The 17605-nt window shown below is 42.8% G+C and overlaps 1 protein-coding gene across 2 annotated transcripts in view; it reads right to left on the bottom strand.

Annotated features, from left to right (window-relative positions):
* Positions 1-17605, bottom strand: part of RNF144B (ring finger protein 144B) — a 100146-nt gene that overhangs the window by 80990 nt on the left and 1551 nt on the right. Inside the window, exon 1 of one of the 2 annotated variants that reach the window (XM_077492260.1) lies at positions 13001-13023. The exons of the other annotated variant lie outside the window; for it this stretch is intronic. The gene's annotated coding sequence lies outside the window, so the exon portion shown is untranslated. Of the gene's footprint in view, positions 1-13000; positions 13024-17605 lie in introns of those variants that run through there. 2 annotated transcript variants of the gene reach the window in all.

Raw genomic sequence — 17605 nt, 5'->3', positions numbered from 1 at the left:
CTCCTTACAGATAGCTAAAAATATCAATGGTGTCAGTGGGAATTTATTTGAGAGGCAGAAATTGTCCAATTCTGAAGGAACCCCTAGCAACCTCTGGAGGAACCCTAGGGTTCCACAAAACCCTGGTTGAGAATCACTGATATACAGTATGTGGGGGCAGGTTTTTTTGTCCTAAGAGCTGTACTCCTTCGAAAGGAACCTAGTACTATGTGCCTAAAACACAATATAAAATTAAATAAATGTTTAATAAACAAGTCATTCCCAATTATGAAATTCAGATCCTATGTGAGTAGCCTCAGTATTTGTACATGCATGATTTTTTTTAAATACACCTTCCTTGGTTTTTGGCCCCCAGTAGCTTGCCTATGTGTACTGTCATGCCAGTATGTCATTGGCTGCCATATGTTAAACTAAAATAAATGTTATACAGAGTCTGGATAAGGTCGCGTCACTATCTTTGTTATGGCTACATATAGAAAAAATCTCCATACTCAAAGCACACCTACATCGGCGTACACAAAGAGTCTGCTATGGGAAATGAAATAACAAAAATGACACCATCTGCTCCTCTCTGATTAGTAGTCAGCGATACAGACGGTAATGATAAGGGAACTAAAGAAGGAAAACATGGGACTTTTAGACAAAATATGTTGCAAAGTCGCGTCACTACACCTCATCTCTTAACTCTTCAAAAGTGGCCTTCCCGAAATGTAATGGCGCTTTGGATGACAGGTCAGAACAGTTATGTTGCCAACGTAATCTCATTTCCTAACAAATATATTCAATGACTCCTCATAAGAACAGTCCAACGCATAAAATGCTTAAACATTTAAATAATAAAATCAGACTGATGGAAAAATGATGCAGTTTGGAAGCCTTCTAGATAACTGGCACAGATTCTTGACCTTGAAGCAAAACATTAACCGTAACAAAAAAAAATAAAAATAAAAATTGGTAACAGGAAAGCTTTCATTGCAAAAAAAAATACTATCAGAGGAATACATAAAGGGTGTTGTAGAGTTTAGACACCCTTTAGAATTCTGTCGAGGTGACTCTGAAAGTGTTGGTGCTTGTGCCCAATTCATGCGCCTGTCAGAGAAAGGTACATAAACCTGTCCATGCATGAACTGAGGAACGAGGGTCCATAATGGACGTTCCTTCCTCAATGCACTTCCTTCCCCTCCGGCCAGTCCACCCATCACAAAGACAGGCACATGGAGTTTTGTAGCCTGATGGGAAACTGGATGACGATTTCTCCACCAGGTCCGCTTTACTTTTGAAAGACGGTGAACAGCAGTGGGTAGATCCCTAGTTGCAATTCAGTTTGATAGCGGCTTTCAAATTTGCCGGCTGCCATGCACTGTCAATCAAAAGTAAAGTGGACCTGATGGGAAAGTAGCCTCTCAGTTCCCTACCAGGCTCCACTCACCTAGTGACAAGTCTTTTCTCAAATATTGTCATTGTCATATTTGAGTAATGATATCATCTTTATTTACATTTAAATAAAATAATTCAAATTAAAATAACCACTCTTTTAATTTTTTTTTGCACTTTTTTCCATTTTATTTTATCACTTTTATTCCTATTACAAGGAATGTAAACATCCTTTGTAATAGGAATGGTGTGTGACAGGTCCTCTTTATGGAGAGATGTGGGGTCAATAAGACCCCCACATCTCTCCTCCAGGCTGTAAAGCATAAGATCGAGAAAAAAATTCACCGATCTCACGCTGACAGCCGCCATCGCAGCTTTGTTTACTTCCGGGAACCCGGGCGTGACGTCATAACGTCATATGACGCCCTAAGGTATTAAAGTGGTTAAATTGATTGTAAAGCCTTATAGTGGTTGTAAACCTCAGACATGAAATATGAACAAAATTCCTCTACAGTGTGTACTTGTCTCAATTAATGGCACTAAGTGTAGTTTCTGTCTGCTGCTTTGTTCATTAGCTATTAGTATGAATAATTTCTGACAAGTTTCCCTGCAACCAAGAGAAAAAATTGATGATTGAAAGTCTCTGTTCCCATGTGTTGTGTGAAGGGAGGGCATCCCTTCCCTCAAATCAGCTCTCAGCTCTCCTCACTGAGCTCTGCACAGTGTAATTTCAGCTTTCTGTTCCTTTTTTCTGACAGCTCAGACAAAATTTATAAATTCTGGCCTTTCAGCAAATGTATATAAAGGAAGACTGCAGATAAACAGGTACAACCTATGTAGGAGGATTTGATTCATCTCTGTGTATCACCTGAGGCTAATCACTTCACTAGGTATATGTAAGGGTTTACAACCACTTACTTTTTTAATAACAAACATGTTATACATACCTGCAATGTGCAATGGTTTTGTACAAATCAGCCCCGATCCTCCCCCCTGGCCCCCTGATGGCATTCCTAGCTACTCACTCCCATCAAGTGCCCTCCATAGAAAGCCACTTGCTTTGGGGGTACTTACTCCCTAGCTGGCTCTGTGTGTCCATGCACAAAGGGTAACTTAGCCCTGCCCCTACTCCCTCCTCATTGGCTGTCCCTAAGTCTATAAGGTTGGAGGGAGTCAAGAGAGCCATGGCTCCAGTGCACACCACTGGATCGAGATCAGTCTCAGGTAAGTGTAATACTACACAACACAAGCAGATTTGCGCTAAAAGACTTTCTCCCCATCATAGTGTCATGATGACAGCTGAAGCACAAGTGTTAGTAATAGGCACAAAAAAAGCAGGGCAGCCACAAAGTGTTCCCAAGGAATGTTGGGGAAAGAAGTTGTACACAACCAAACCACTGGCAGGCAGAGGTGGATGCGATCCCATCCTGCAGCAGTAGAGGATAACGAGGGGAAACCTGTATATACCGGGAGATCTGGATGGAGAGCAGATCTTATGTGAGAAAGCTGCCCGCCGCGGCCCAACAGCAGAGGAACACAGGTCACCGGAGACAGCACCGCTGGAACACAGGGATTAGCTCTTCCACCAACAGGAAGCTGAACAAACAGGAAGTAAAGTCAGTTGCCAGGACTACGTGTTTCGGGACACACCCCTTTGTCAAATCCTGGCTTGGCAACCACCTAACTGACTTCATTACAGGAGGGAAAAATGATTGTTTTTTACATCCTAGCAACAAGGCAAGACATGGGGGATAGCTAAACTAGAGTTTTTAAATATCTATTGGGGCCCACTTGCTGCAAGGGCTATTTTGTGAAAACTTGGCCTTATTTAATTACAGGTCTACATTAAAACAAACCTATCAGCCATTTTACATTTTAAAGACAAATAGTCCTGCCTTAAGACCCCTTTCACACCAGGGCATTTTGCAGGCGCTATAGCATTAAAAATAGCACCTGCAATCTGTCCTAAAGAAGCTGCACCATTGTGTGTAGTGGGAAAGCCCGAGGGCTTTCACACTACAGCGGTGCGCTGGCAGGACGTCAGAAAAAAGTCCTGCCAGCAGCTTCTTTGGAGTGGTGTGTTTACCGCTCCTCCATCGCGGCTCCCCATTGAAATCAATGGGGCAGCGCTGTAATAACGCTGGCAATACGCCATTTTAACCCTTTCGCGGCCGCTAGCGGGGGGTAAAAGCGCCCCGCTAGTGCCCAAAATGTGCCGCAAATCCGCTGCAAATCCGGCGGTAAAACGCCGCTAAAAATAGCGGCGTTTTACCGCCGACGCTATGGGCGGTGAGGTGTGAAAGGGGTCTAAAACAGATACTAAATGATGCCTGCTATCACCTTTATTAGAAAAACATCCCTCCTCTGTGCATCGCTCTGATTTAGTTCCACTTGTTTTTACTTGGAGCCATACACAAGAATTACTGTAATATAGAATAATACAACAAACATGGTGCAATGCGTTGCATTGCCATGCATTGTGAGTAGCAATCCCTCCAACGCTGTTCAAGGGGCGGGAGAGGCTGGCTCAGGCTCTCAGCAGGGCACTGAGAGGCTGAGCCAGCTGCCGGTTCAGGCATCTGGGTGGATCCCGACATTAAATTGAGATCAGCCAACAGAGGACTTTAGCCCCCTATCGGCTGAAAACTGGTCACAGGGGTGCAGAACTAAGTACTTTGGCCCTACTTCTCCTTTAAGTCTTAACTAATCATTTTCATGACCCTAAACCCGCTAGCTCATTTCTCTAATCTCTCTCCAGTCTTTTGCTTGTGTGTCAATATTTCCTACAAACCTCTGTAGAGAAATACGATATTTCTTTCTAAGGATGCTGGAGACAAAAGTATGTCTGGTACGATTATAATAATCTGATATTTAATCCACTAAAAGAAATGAAAGATAACTGTAACCTAGGCAATAATTGGAACATTGTGGGGGATTTACTAAAACTGGTGTACACAGAATCTGGTGCAGCTGTGCATGGTAGCCAATCAGCTTTCAACTTCAGCTTGTTCAATTGAGCTTTGACAATAAAAACCGGAAGATGACTGGTTACTATGCTCAGCTGCACCAGCTTCGGCGTGCACCAGTTTTAGTAAATCTCCCCCACTGTCTGTTATCTTTAAAGGTGGGCCTCAGCAGTCTTGGGGAGGCATTTGCCTGTTTTTTGGCTAGCTTGCACATTGTAAGCCCCCTCTCCCATCCTAATCCACTGCAAAAAAATGTAAAAAATAAAATAAAATACAGGTGATAGTTGCTTAACCACTTCCAGACTGCCGCGCGCCAATATACGTCCTAACTTTGAAGAGGAATATCGTCGTTACGGCAGCAACCATAACCGTTTTCTTTTATGGCAGAGGCCACACCGTTTTCTTTTTTTAAATTATTATTTTGATGTGGGGTTCCTCTTAAATCCGTGCCAGACCCAAAGGGGCCTGGTATGGATTGGAGGGACCCCATGTCGTTTTTTCACAATTTTTTTTGTACATTCAGCTATCAGAGGAAAACCTGTGTACTTTGTGGAAGGGGGGGGTTCCATCCCTTCGATTTGTGTAGGAGGATTTATTTTATATCTGTGTATCACCTGGGACCAGTCACTTCACTGAGTATATGTAAGTGTTTACAACACTTTTAGCTTCACTTTAAATGACTTCAGTCCCCTTTAGCATTGGTCCTGTGCCCCTCCGGCATCACTATAGTTTTTTTACTCATTTGAAGGAGACCAAAAGCCATGTGGCAAATCTATGCACATGCAGTATCTAGGGGGGTGTAACAAACAATATTCTCTCCCAGTCAGAGTAGCACAAAAAGAATAAAAAGCCTGTAAAGTTAAGAAAAATAAAACAAAGTACAAATGTAAGAGAGGGAGGAAGGAGAAGACGGGAATGTAAGTTTATATTTGGGGATGAAGATACACTTTAATATCAGCCTACAAAACTTCCAACACTTTACTAGGCTGTCCTGGAATCTCAGCACATACCGAATAACAAACCTAACCAGAAAAATATGTAAATAGCCAAGTCTGTGAACTGGCCTGCTGCTTCCAGTGTATGGAAACTAAGTAATCAAATCAGCCTGCGACACTAATGTGTGATGAGTAACGTACAGTATTTTTACATAGTTACATAGTTTCAGACCAGAAAATCCACATGCCAACTTGCCATATTCTTTCCCTTTAATGAGAACCTAATGTGTGTCTGCTCAGCCACATAGAACATTGCCGAATTAGAAATGTGTGTCTTCATCCAGTACATGGGAGTAAAGTGTCATTAATGATAGTGTACATGATCTCTATTTATAAGGAACGTGAGGTCATCGATATAGATTCACAGCTTGCTAATTCTTATGTCAAAGTTCCAGAAATATTTTGTCAATTCAAACTGGAAACATGACTATTTCTGCTAAGTGATTATAGATTAAAGCAGAACAGAAACTCATTTCTTTACACACTATTCACACTTGTGCGACTTGTCATGCGACTTTGAACATCAAAGTCACATGACAAGTCGTACCCCATGTTTTCCAATGATGACCATTCATATATGTGTGACTTAAAGCGGGAGTCCGCCGGGAGTCCGCGTTTTTTCTTTTTTAAAAGCCAGAGCAGCTACAAACACTGCAGCTGCTGACTTTTAAAATAGTGACACTTACCTGTCCAGCGCGCCCGCGATGTCGGCACCCGAAGCCGATCCCTGATCTTCTCTCGGGTGCTGCCGCCGCCATCTTGGGTATGGGAATCAGGAAGTGGGGCCTTTCGGCTCCCTACTGCGCATGCGCGAGTCGCGCTGCGCAATAAGGATGGACCCGCTGCCTCTGGGATCTGTGTGTTTCCCAGCAGGCAGCGGGGGACTTTCGGAAAGGGGTGTAATCTACGCCCCTTTCCGCAGAGAGCTATCCCGGAAGTGGGTGCAGTTACCTGTACTGTACAGGTACCTGCACCCCCCTCCCCCCTGAAAGGTGCCAATTGTGGCGCCGGAGGGGGGGAGGGTTCCAATGAGCGGAAGGTCCACTTTAGGGTGGACCTCCGCTTTAAAGTAGTTCATGCACTACTTTGGTCCAACTTTAATGCGACTTAAGGGCCATAGACTTCAATGTTAACCCTCAAAAGTTGCATGGAAGTCGTACCTGAATGTTTTACATGCAACAATGGGTCCAACTTTGCAGAGGGACAACAATTTATATCCAAGTCGCACTCATCCAAAGATGCATCAAATTTGTCGTGACTTTAGAGTCATACAAGTGTGAAAGGAGCCTTATTCTCAATGCAATGGTGATGACAGCTTGCTGACCGCATAACTTATGGTATATGGTGGCAGAGCGGCTCTCCTGTGCCGGATCACGTACCTAGTATGTGATCTGACACTTCCGGGTAGGGGGTGTGCACCGTGGCTGTGCTGCAATCTGACACAGCACAAACTGATCAGCGGGTGCTGGCCAAAAAATGTCCACCGGTACCCACTGAGGCAAGGAGACACAGAAAGGAGCCCTGCCTATGTAAACAAAGCAGAGCTCCATTCAGACACGGGGAAAGTAATGGATTTTGTGTGCCTGCAAAGCAGGGAATAAAATCCATCACTTCCCCTAGCAAAGGCAGCACGCATATTAAACACAAACACTGGTAAGGCACACATTTAACCTCCCTAGCGGTATTCCCGAATGTGGCTTGGGGTGAATTTTCAGTACCAAAAGCGCTAACCCCGAGCCACACTTGGGATCGCATCGCAGGATCCAGGCAAAGTTACTTACCTTGTCTCCAGGATCCTGTGATGTCTCCCTGCATTGTGTTTGAGCCGTGTCTCCGCTCGATCCATCACAGAGCCGAGCTCCGTTCCCTGCAAGCGTTGCGACGGACGGGGACGGAGCACGGCACCAAATTAAAAAAATTTAAAACACACAATACATACAGTACACTGTAGTCTTACAGATTACATTACTGTATGAAATAATTTCACCTCCCTTTTGTCCCTAGTGTTCTGCCCAGTGCCCTGCATTCAGTTTTATATTATAAATACTGTTCTTTCTGCCTGGAAACTGGAGATTGCCCATAGCAACCAAAAAGCGTCCCTTTACATCAAAAGTGGTTTTAGACCAGCTAGAAAACAGCGATAATAAATTAGAATCACTCGCAGAATTGAGCGATAGCGATTAGTGGGGAGATCCGTCATCAAACACTGAAAAGTAATGACAGTGACAATTCTGCAACTGAGCAAATTTCTGTGTTTTTAATTTGATTACATTATTGAATCATTTTTATTATTATTATATTGTTATTTGTTATAATCATTTATAGTTATTTATTATATTATTATTTATGATTTCGTGTTTCAAACGTTATCATACCCAGGATGTCTAGTAGACTCTTGTTTAGACAGATTTAAGTGTGTTATTCCTAAGAATTATAGGCCTACAATATAAAACGCCAAATTTCCATGCAAAACATTGTACCGCTTTGAGCATCAAGAATCTGACATAATCATACCGCCAGGGAGGTTAAAGTGGAACTTTACCCATAACAACTTGATAAAAAAATAATGTTCTTTGGCAAGGAACACATTCTACATTAATAATTATGCTACCAAAATTAGTGTTTGCTGTAAATTGCCTCCAGCAGTGTTCCTGTTTCTACTTGGTGGAGGCTGCCATTTTGCTGAAGCCCAAAGCCCCAGCTGTAAATAATAAATTTGAACTAAACCCATCGATTTACCAGTTTAAAAAAAACAGTTTGATTTGATTGTGTCCTCAGCTAAACTGTCAAACCATCAAATGTCTGGTGTCCTAACTGATCACATGTGCAGCACCGTGGCAGTTGCAGTTCAAACCGATGCAGCTTCCTTAGTTGTAAAGGATAGGAGGGATTATTTCTGCTTTAAGGCTGTCAGCAGATCGGCCTCTACAAACTCAGCAGTGCCTAAAAATGCCTAAAAATAGAGAGCAACTGAGCATGTGCAGAACAGGGTGAGACAGTGTATCAGACCCCTTTGACACTGAGGCATTTTACAGGCATTTTTTGCTCTAAAAATAGAGCCTGAAAAGCGCCTGTAAACTGCCTCTTCTGCGGCCCCAGTGTGAAAGCCCGACTGGGTCGGTGCGCTTGCAGGACAGGAAAAAAAGTCCCTCGAGCAGCATCTTTGGGGCGGTGCAGGAGTGGTGTATAAACCGCTCCTCCACCACCCCTGCCCCTTGGAATGAACGGGCACCGCTGCTAAAGCGCCTGCAAAGCACTTCGGCAGCGATGCTTTTCGGGTGCTATTAACCCTATCCTCGGCAGCCCCACTAGAATAGCGCCGCTATAACAGCGGTAAAGTGCCGCTAAAAGTAGCGGAACTTTACCACTAATGGCCCCCGTCCCAGTGTGAAAGGGGTCTTATTGGATTTTAAACAGTATGGGAACTTATTTTTAATGTTTTACACAGCTATACATGCAAAAGGTTCCAACCTGAAGTGATCTAGCAGGACTTAATTTTCTGACTAAAGTTCCACTCCTTTGATCGCCCTAGATGTTTAACCCCTTCCAAGCCAGAGTCATTAGTACAGTGACAGTGCATATTTTTAGCACTGATCACTGTATTAGTGTCAGTGGTTTCCACACAGTGTCAGTTAGTATCAGACTGTCCACCACAATATTGCGGTCCTGCTATAAGTTGCAGATCACCGCCATTACTACAATAAAAAATAAATAAAAATGCCAGTATATATTTCATAGACGCTATAACTTTTGCACAAAAAAAAAAAGAATATACGCTTATTGTAATTTTTTTTTACCACAAATATGTAGCAGAATACATATTGGCCTAAATGTATGAAGAAATTTGATTTCTTTTAAATGTTATTGGATATGTTTTATAGTAGAAAGTAAAAAATATATATATTTTTTTTTTCAAAAGTGTTAGTCTTTTTTTGTTTATAGCGAAAAAAATAAAAAACACAGTGGTGATCAAACATCACCAAAAGAAAGCTCTTTTTGTGTGGAAAAAAGTCATATAAATCTCATTTGGGTACAGAGCTGCATGACTGTGCAATTACCAGTGAAAACAACATTGGGGGAACATTGAGAATGTCATATGTGACGAAACGCGTATGAGGAGGTAAGTGCTGACGTTACCACACCATCTCGTGAGAAGGACGAGAGTTTGAATTTGTAGCCAGCCGGCTTCATTTTTTCTGTGCGATTTTAAGATGTTTAGATGTAAGTGTAACATTTTTAATTGATCTATTAAATTGGGTTGTAGACAATATTACAATATGGTCTAATTTATATCTCTTTTTTGGCCTGATTATTGATGCATTACACACAGAGTTGCGGACCATATGGTAAATCACCTGAGAATCTATCGGTTTATATTATCCTGGGGTTTCCTGCTGAGCAAAGGCCTGGGCTGGGTTAAAGCCATCTGTCCTAATTTGCTTGCTATCTGGTAAGCGTGATTTCTATGAGGTGGTGGGACATTTATCTGTGATTGCATCAGTGTGTTGTCATTCTTTTGAAGTTTTTCAACCACATATAAATAATGTAACTGTTATTCCCTGTAATTGGATGTATGGACTGTAATTAGTGTAATTATTCTCCTTCCTATTACGTTCGTGCTATATCTCACATTTATTGCTGCTTTTCGAACTGGTCCATCCAAATCTATTATTATTTTCTATGTTTTTTCTTAGCGCAGTTTTTGTTTCCCTTCTCTTTAATAAGGAGTTCCAGTCTATTAAGTGAAAATTAAAAGTAAGCCGATACAAAAACTGTAGCTGCTGACTTTTAATAAACAGCCACTAACCGGTCACCCTAGGCGTTTTCTCCCTGTTTCCTCTCTCGCCAGCAATGGTACCTCTTCTATGGGCTGTGACAGCTTGCGGCTTCACAGCCGGGTGTCCACTGCACATGCACAAGCGGCGCTGCGCACTGGGAATGGTCCTGCAATCTTCTGGGACCTGTCATGTATTCCAGAAAACTTCAGGGGGGAGGGGGGAAGGAGACCTAGGCGGTTGGAGCAGAAGTGGGAGTGGGTACCTGTCAAAAAAAGCTCCATTTCACAAACAGGAGCAGGGGAGGAGGCAATAAAGCAGAACTTCCCCTTTTGGGTGGAGCTCCGCTTTAATTTGTGGATGGCAGGAGGCATGGCAAAGCAATGAGAAGTGTCTGAGCTGACTTTACAATGTGCACTCAGAATAGTGGGCTTCATGAGCGCACAGAACACATTTTTTAGTAAAGATACTTTTAAGCCTGGTACACACAATGAGAATCCCCATGACTAAGCTCCAGGGGGCGGAGCGAAACGCATTGGGTGCATTGCCTGTTCGGAGACCAGGCTGAGGTTACCACTTCATTCGCCTCCATAGGATTTCTCAGATGGGCGACATCAGGGATCACCTCTTTCCTTTTTGACACAAAATGAGAATGAGAGAATCAGAATATCCTCCTTTTGTTTTTGCATGCTAGTCTCATATTGAAAACCAATAGGGTGCTATCGTTATGAAAATTCTCATAAGACAGAATACAACTTCAGAAGTGATGTAATGTATTTTGTTGTATTGTAATGTATTCTTTCATTTCTGAGCATGCGTGGTCTTCGGCACTTTTTTTCTTACAAATATCATTATCTGCATGAAAATTATGCATGGTCTTGGGCGCTTTTTCCATACAAGTATCATTAATTGCCCGAAAATTGTTCGTTCTGTTAACAAAAAAAAAAAAAAAAAAATTGTGCTTGCCCCTACATATATTTTTACATGACCTGTTATGATTGGCTCTCTAAAGCTGTGTACTAAGGATCATATTGTTAGGCGATCGTCCCGAAAGCAGTATTTTTCCTCTGATTTTCTCATCATATGTACTAGGAATAAGGAATGTGGTGATTTCTGCGCCGAAAATACATCTAAAGTTTTAATTGCTGTTTGTGTCCACACTGAGGGGATTCACCTCCACTATTGGTCACCAGGACTGAAAGTGAAGTTAAAGTGATTGTAAGGGTTTTTTTTTTTTAAATAGCAAACATGTCATACTTACCTCCACTGTGCAGCTCGTTTTGCAGAGTGGCCCCGAACCTGTTCTTCTGGGAGCTCTGGCAGCTCTCGTGGCTCCTCCCTTCATCAGATAACCCCCTAGGAGAAGCGCTCTTCCGGGGGGATTATCTCGCGGGCGCGCTCCTGAGTCCAGCATTCGGCGTCCATAGCCGCCGAATGTATGACTGCTCCACCCCCAGTGCCCGCGTCATTTGGATTTGATTGACAGCAGAGGGAGCCAATGGCTGCACCGCTATTAATCTATCCAATCAAGAGCCGAGAACCCCCGGGCAGAGAGACAGCACGTCCCCGTCGAGTCAAGTTCCAGGGATCAGGTAAGTAAAACAGGGGGGCTGGGGGGGGGGTCACTGCCTGTTTTTTTTTTCCCCTTAATGCATAGGATGCATTAAGGTGAAAAAACAGAGACCTTTACAACCCCTTTAACCTGTTCCCGCCGAGCGTACGCAGATGTGCATACTCGGCTTTCGGGGGGTTATACCAGAATGATGCCCGCAGCTGCAGGCATCATCCCAGTACCGTTGTTCAGAGCGGGCGATCGGCTATCCAGGGATAACAACCGATTCGGCTAAAGGCTGCTCGGTTGTTATCCCGGAGGAGCGGGAGTGGACGCCCCTCCCGCTGCCTCTCGCCGCTCTTTCCGGGCCTCCCAGTGGCGCAGGAGACCCAATCAACAATCCGCCGCTTCTGTCGGCTAGGGACAGATTGGAACAAAGCCGGAAATGGCTTTGTTCCAGCCTCCTGATTGTAAACACAGATGCAACGTCACAACGCCATTTCCTGTTTACTCAGCTGTGGTGCCGGTTTAAAAAAATATACAGTATTCAGAATTGCCTAAAATGGCGATCTGAATACTTTGAAGTGCAAAGGAGCAATCGTTTTTTTTTTTAAATCCATGAAAGTGTCCCTTTTCCCAAAAAGTTGCGTTTCGAAAAACCGCTGCACAAATACCGTGTGACATAAAATATTGCAACAATCGCCATTTTATTCTCTAGATACTCTGCTAAAAATATATACACACACACACATATATATATATATATATATATATATATATATATATATATATATATATTTATATATATATAATGTTTGGCGGCTCTAAGTAATTTTCTAGTAATATTTAACTTGTAAATAGCAAATGTCAGAAATGGGCTTAAGGGTTAAATAAAACTGCACCCGAAAGAAAGGGCTCCAGTTTTTACTGCCCCCCAGGGCTTCCTGCGTAAACAAGCCTAAAGTTTAAACTTAAAAATGAGTCCCAAATTGACAGAACTGAAAACAAAAATCCACGGCTTTCTACAATGATTCTACCTTCTTCTTTCAGCTCTGAATAAAAGCAAAGTGGGAACTGCGTCATCCAGCCACCACTCAATAGCTATAACAATACAATGTGACATTATTAAAAGGTCATTTATCAATGGAGAGAGACGCACGGTACACACCTGCAAGGGACTCACTGAGCTCAGGGAGGCAGATTGATGAGACACCAAAACAATGGATTATGAAACAGCCAAGGAAACAAAGTATGTCTCACGTCTCAAGGCCTGACACTGAGATTCTCCAATCATCCTTTCTACAGATGTCTGTATTAATATGCAGGAAATATACTTACCACCCGTAAACACAGCTTCACGTTTAGACATACACATATAGTCTCGGGGGCAGCACACACCTACATCAGAGCCGGCTCATGGGACTTCCGCAGGTTACACAGGTCTGATCTCCATATCTGATATTTATGCTGCTGAAATCTTCAGGACTTTTAGGAATTGCTTATGGGAATCCCCTACACATTCTGGGAAACCTATCTCCTTTCCTGTGCTGGAACCTGTAGAACGAGCTTTCACTTTAGGAGCAGAGAAGTGCTGCAGTGTACCCGTATCATTAAAGCCATATTAAACCTAAAAGCAATCGTTTATTATATTGGAGCTTACCAATTCTTATGCCGTGTACACACGATCGGAAATTCGGCCAGCAAAAGGCTGATGTGAGCTTTTGGTCGGAAAATGCGACCGTGTGTATGCCCCATCTAACTTTTGCTGGCCGAATCCCCGCCAGCAAAAGATTGAGAGCAGGTTGTCAATTTTTCGGTCAGAAAAAGTTTCGTTCGGATATTCCGATCATTTGTACAAATTCCGACGTGCAAAAATTCCTACGCATGCTCAGAAACAATTCAGCGCATGCTCGGAAGCATTGAACTTTATTTTCTCGGCTTGTCGTAGTGTTGTACATCTACGCGTTCTTGACGGTTAAAAGTTCAGCGAACTTTTCTGTGTCCGTGTGTATGCAAGCCAAGCTTGAGCGGAATTCCGTCAGAAAAGCCATCAAAGATTTTTCCCACGGAAAATCTGCTTGTGTGTACACGGCATTAGATGTGATGGCTGCATTTGTTTTCTTTTCACCAGGTGATCTGGCCAGTAAGCCTGTTGTTTTTCAAAAAAAATAAAACAAGCTCTCCTGTAGCAGTTAAAGGGCTGAGACAAATCATTTACCACTTACAATGATCAGCTTTTATTTATTTATGTAAACAATTTATCCCAAAAGGGGGGGAGGGGGGAATGGTTTGCTGTAACTGCTTGTGTAAGGCTGAGTTCACACTAGTGCGAATTGGATTCAGTCTTCTCCGCATCCAATTCTCATGATAGGATATTGTGACCGGCTCTCTATGGAACTGGTTCACACAACTCCGGAGTGGCTGGAGTCTGGCTTTTGTTAGTGCATCTAAATCTGCTAGTACATCTAACACTCCCCTCCTCCAGATTAACCATGCTGCTGTCCTAAAGTGCTTCTGTGCTCCTTCATCCATAGTGGGGGCATTCTAATACATGAGGTGTGTTACTGGCCAGATCACCAGGCGAAAACAATAGGGAAAAAAGCCCCCCCCCCCAAAAAAAAAAACGAATGCAGCCATCACATCTAATGATTAGCAAGCTGCAACATATTACATTTTTGGTTTTGGGTTTAATCACTTGCCGACCGCCTCACGCTGATATATTTCAGCGGAAGGGCTCATACAGGCAAACTAACGTACCTGTACGTTGCCCACTAAGAGGCGGCCCGCGGCAAGCTCTGTGAGTCAGGTCGCGGGTCCCGTGGACTCGATCGTGGGCTGCCCATGATCGTCTCATGGGGAGGAAGAATGAGGAGATGCTAATGTAAACAAGCATCTCCCCGTTCTGCCTAGTGACAGTGTCACTGATCTCTGCTCGCTGTGATCGGGAGCAGAGATCAGTGACATGTCACATGTAGCCACGCCCCCCCACAGTTAGAAACACTACACAGCGTATACTTAACCCTTACCCTGCCCACCTAGTGGTAAACTCCTTCACTGACAGTGTCATTTACACAGGAATCAGTGCATTTGTATAGCATTGATTGCTGTATAAATGACAATGGTCCCAAAAATGTGTCAAAAAGTCCGATGTGTCCACCATAATGTCGCAGTCATTATAAAGATCGCTGATCGCCGCCATTACTAGTAAAAAATAATTAATTAATAAAATTAATAAAAATGCCATAAAACTATCCCCCAGTTTGTAAACGCTATAACTTTTGCGCAAACCAATCAATAAACGCTTATTGTGATCTTTTTTTACCAAAAAAATATGTAAAAGAATATGTATAGGCCTAAACTGAGAGAAACAAAATAGTTTTTATACATTTTTGGGGGATATTTATTATAGCAAAATGTAAAAAATATTGTGTTTTTTTTTTTAATTGTCACTCTTTTTTTGTTTATAGCACAAAAAATAAAAATCGCAGGGGTGATCAAATACCACAAAAAGAAAGCTCTAATTGTGGGAAAAAAAGGATGTCAATATTGTTTGGGAGTCACGTCGCACGGCCGCGTAATTGTCAGTTAAAGCAACGCAGTGCTGAATCGCAAAAAGTGCTCTGGTCAGGAAGGGGGTAAATTCTTCCGGGGCTGAAGTGGTTAAAAGAAAGGTAAAGGATTTTTTTTTTTTTTTTTTTTTTTACTTACATACTGACCTCAGAGGATGCAGCATTGATCCGACCCCACATCTGTCCCCAGCATCTCTGCAATGAGAACCGAGCAACTGAACACCGTCGATCACTGTTTTCAGAGCTCTGTGTCAGTAACAGCTCACTGCTCTGCCCCCTCCTCACTCATTGGAGCGCTGGGTTGTGGAGGGGCAGGGGCAGTTCATATCTGATCACTTTAAACCAAGCAGCAGAAGTACAGAGCAACTAGCATGCCACTAGGTGTGTGTCCCTGTATGCCCGCCTCTTCCCAAGGGCTTAAGCATGAAAGCAACTGACTTGGTTTTACAGGTACAGGCTCCAGGGCTGTCAGGTCACCTGATATACATATAACAGCCCCAGACATTGCACCCTCAAAAACAGACATATTCTCTTTAAACACTTTCTTACTGGCCACTTAAACTCCCCTCCTGCCCAGACCAATTTTTAGCTTTCAGCGCTGTCACACTTTACCCAAATTACATTTTTTAGCATTTTTTTCACACAAATTAAGCTTTCTTTTGGTGGTATTTAATCAACACTTGCGTTTTTTGCTAAACAAACAAAAAAGACAGATATTTTTGAAAAAAAAAAGTTTCATAGTTTGTTATAAAATTTTGAAAATGGGTAATTTTTCTCCTTCATTGATATTCGCTGATGAGGATGCACTGATGGGCACTGATGGGCTACACTGATGGGGACAGATAAGGCTACACTGATAGGTACAGATAAGACAGCACTGATGGGCACTGATAAGATGGCACTGATGAGCCCTGATGGGTGGCACTGATGAGTGGCACTGATAGATGTCACTGATGTGCCCTGTTAGGTGGCACTGATGGGCACTGATAGGTTGTATCGATAGGCAGCACTGGTGATGATGCACTGATTGGTGATTTATAGGTGCTGCTGTGGGCACTGATAGGTGACACTGTGGGCACTGATGGGTGGTACTGTGGGCACTGGTAGGTGGTACTGGTGGGCACTGGTAGGTGACGCTGGTGGGCACAGAGGCTCTCCATGATCAGGACCAATGTCCCTCTCACAGCCGCTGGTGATAGGCTTTTTTTTTTTCGTCAGGATCGACCCCTTACTCCGATCTGTGATCAGCCGAGTTTCATAGACTCGCTGATCACAGAGCACGCCGCACATGCCCTGCAGGGGGTGCGCAGGTCAGTCGAACACGGGAGGACCTCCATGGATGCCCTCCCGGCAAATTCAGTCCGCACTGCAGCCGTCTTTCAGCTATAGCACTGATGGGAAGTGGTTAAACCACCACACTGGAAGGATTAAATGCTTGTTTTTGCCTAGAGCATACATGTCAAACACAAGGCCGTGGGCTGAATAGGGCCTGTCAGGCCTTGTCATGTGGCCCTTGCACCCACTTTTGTAGCCAGAACGTGGCAGAAGTCTATTCCGCCACCTCCGTCTCCCACTCTCAGCTTTCTATTACATACCACAGGGAGCTGAGAGTCCCAGGGGATACCCGCGCCACTGGCTGGGGACCACTTAGATTACATGATATCATGTTACATGTGGCCTTTTATTGTGGCCAGCCTAAGGCACACCTGTGCAATAATCATGCTGTCTAGTCAGCATCTTGATAAGCCACACCTGTGAGGTGGATGGATTATCTCGGCAAAGGAGAAGTGCTCACTAACACAGATTTAGATTTGTGAACAATATGTGGGAGAAATAGGCCTTTTTTTGTACATAGAAAAAGTTGTAGATCTTTACGTTGTTTAAGTATGATAAATAGGGGCAAACACAAAAGTCTTGCATTTTATAATTTTGCTCAGTGTGGATAGATAGATAGATAGATAGATAGATAGATAGATAGATAGATAGATAGATAGATAGATAGATAGATTTACTAAATTGAATAGATCAGAGACTTACTAAGGATTGATAGATTTACATATATAGATATAGTTAGGTAGATTTACTAAGATAGAAATATAGCTAGATTTACTAAGCTAAATGGATTCATATATTTACTAAGATAGATAGATGAATTTACTGATATATATTAATTTATTTACTAATATACATACATAGCAGGATAAACAGATAGATAGATTTACTGATATAGAAACATTCATTGATTTATTAACTAATATAGATACATAGCAGGATAGACAAATAGATTCCCTAGATATATAGAGGGATAGATAGCGAGAGAGAGAAAGGTAGATTTACTAAGACAAATATAAGACAAGTTACTAAGCTAGATGGA

This window comes from Lithobates pipiens, unplaced genomic scaffold (genome assembly GCF_037356315.1).
Source record: "Lithobates pipiens isolate NorthernLeopardFrog02 unplaced genomic scaffold, aLitPip1_a1.2 Scaffold_19, whole genome shotgun sequence".
NCBI classification, from domain to species: domain Eukaryota; kingdom Metazoa; phylum Chordata; class Amphibia; order Anura; family Ranidae; genus Lithobates; species Lithobates pipiens.
The sequence above is the reverse complement of the archived record's forward strand: the minus strand, read 5'-3'. Positions and strand labels throughout refer to the sequence as shown.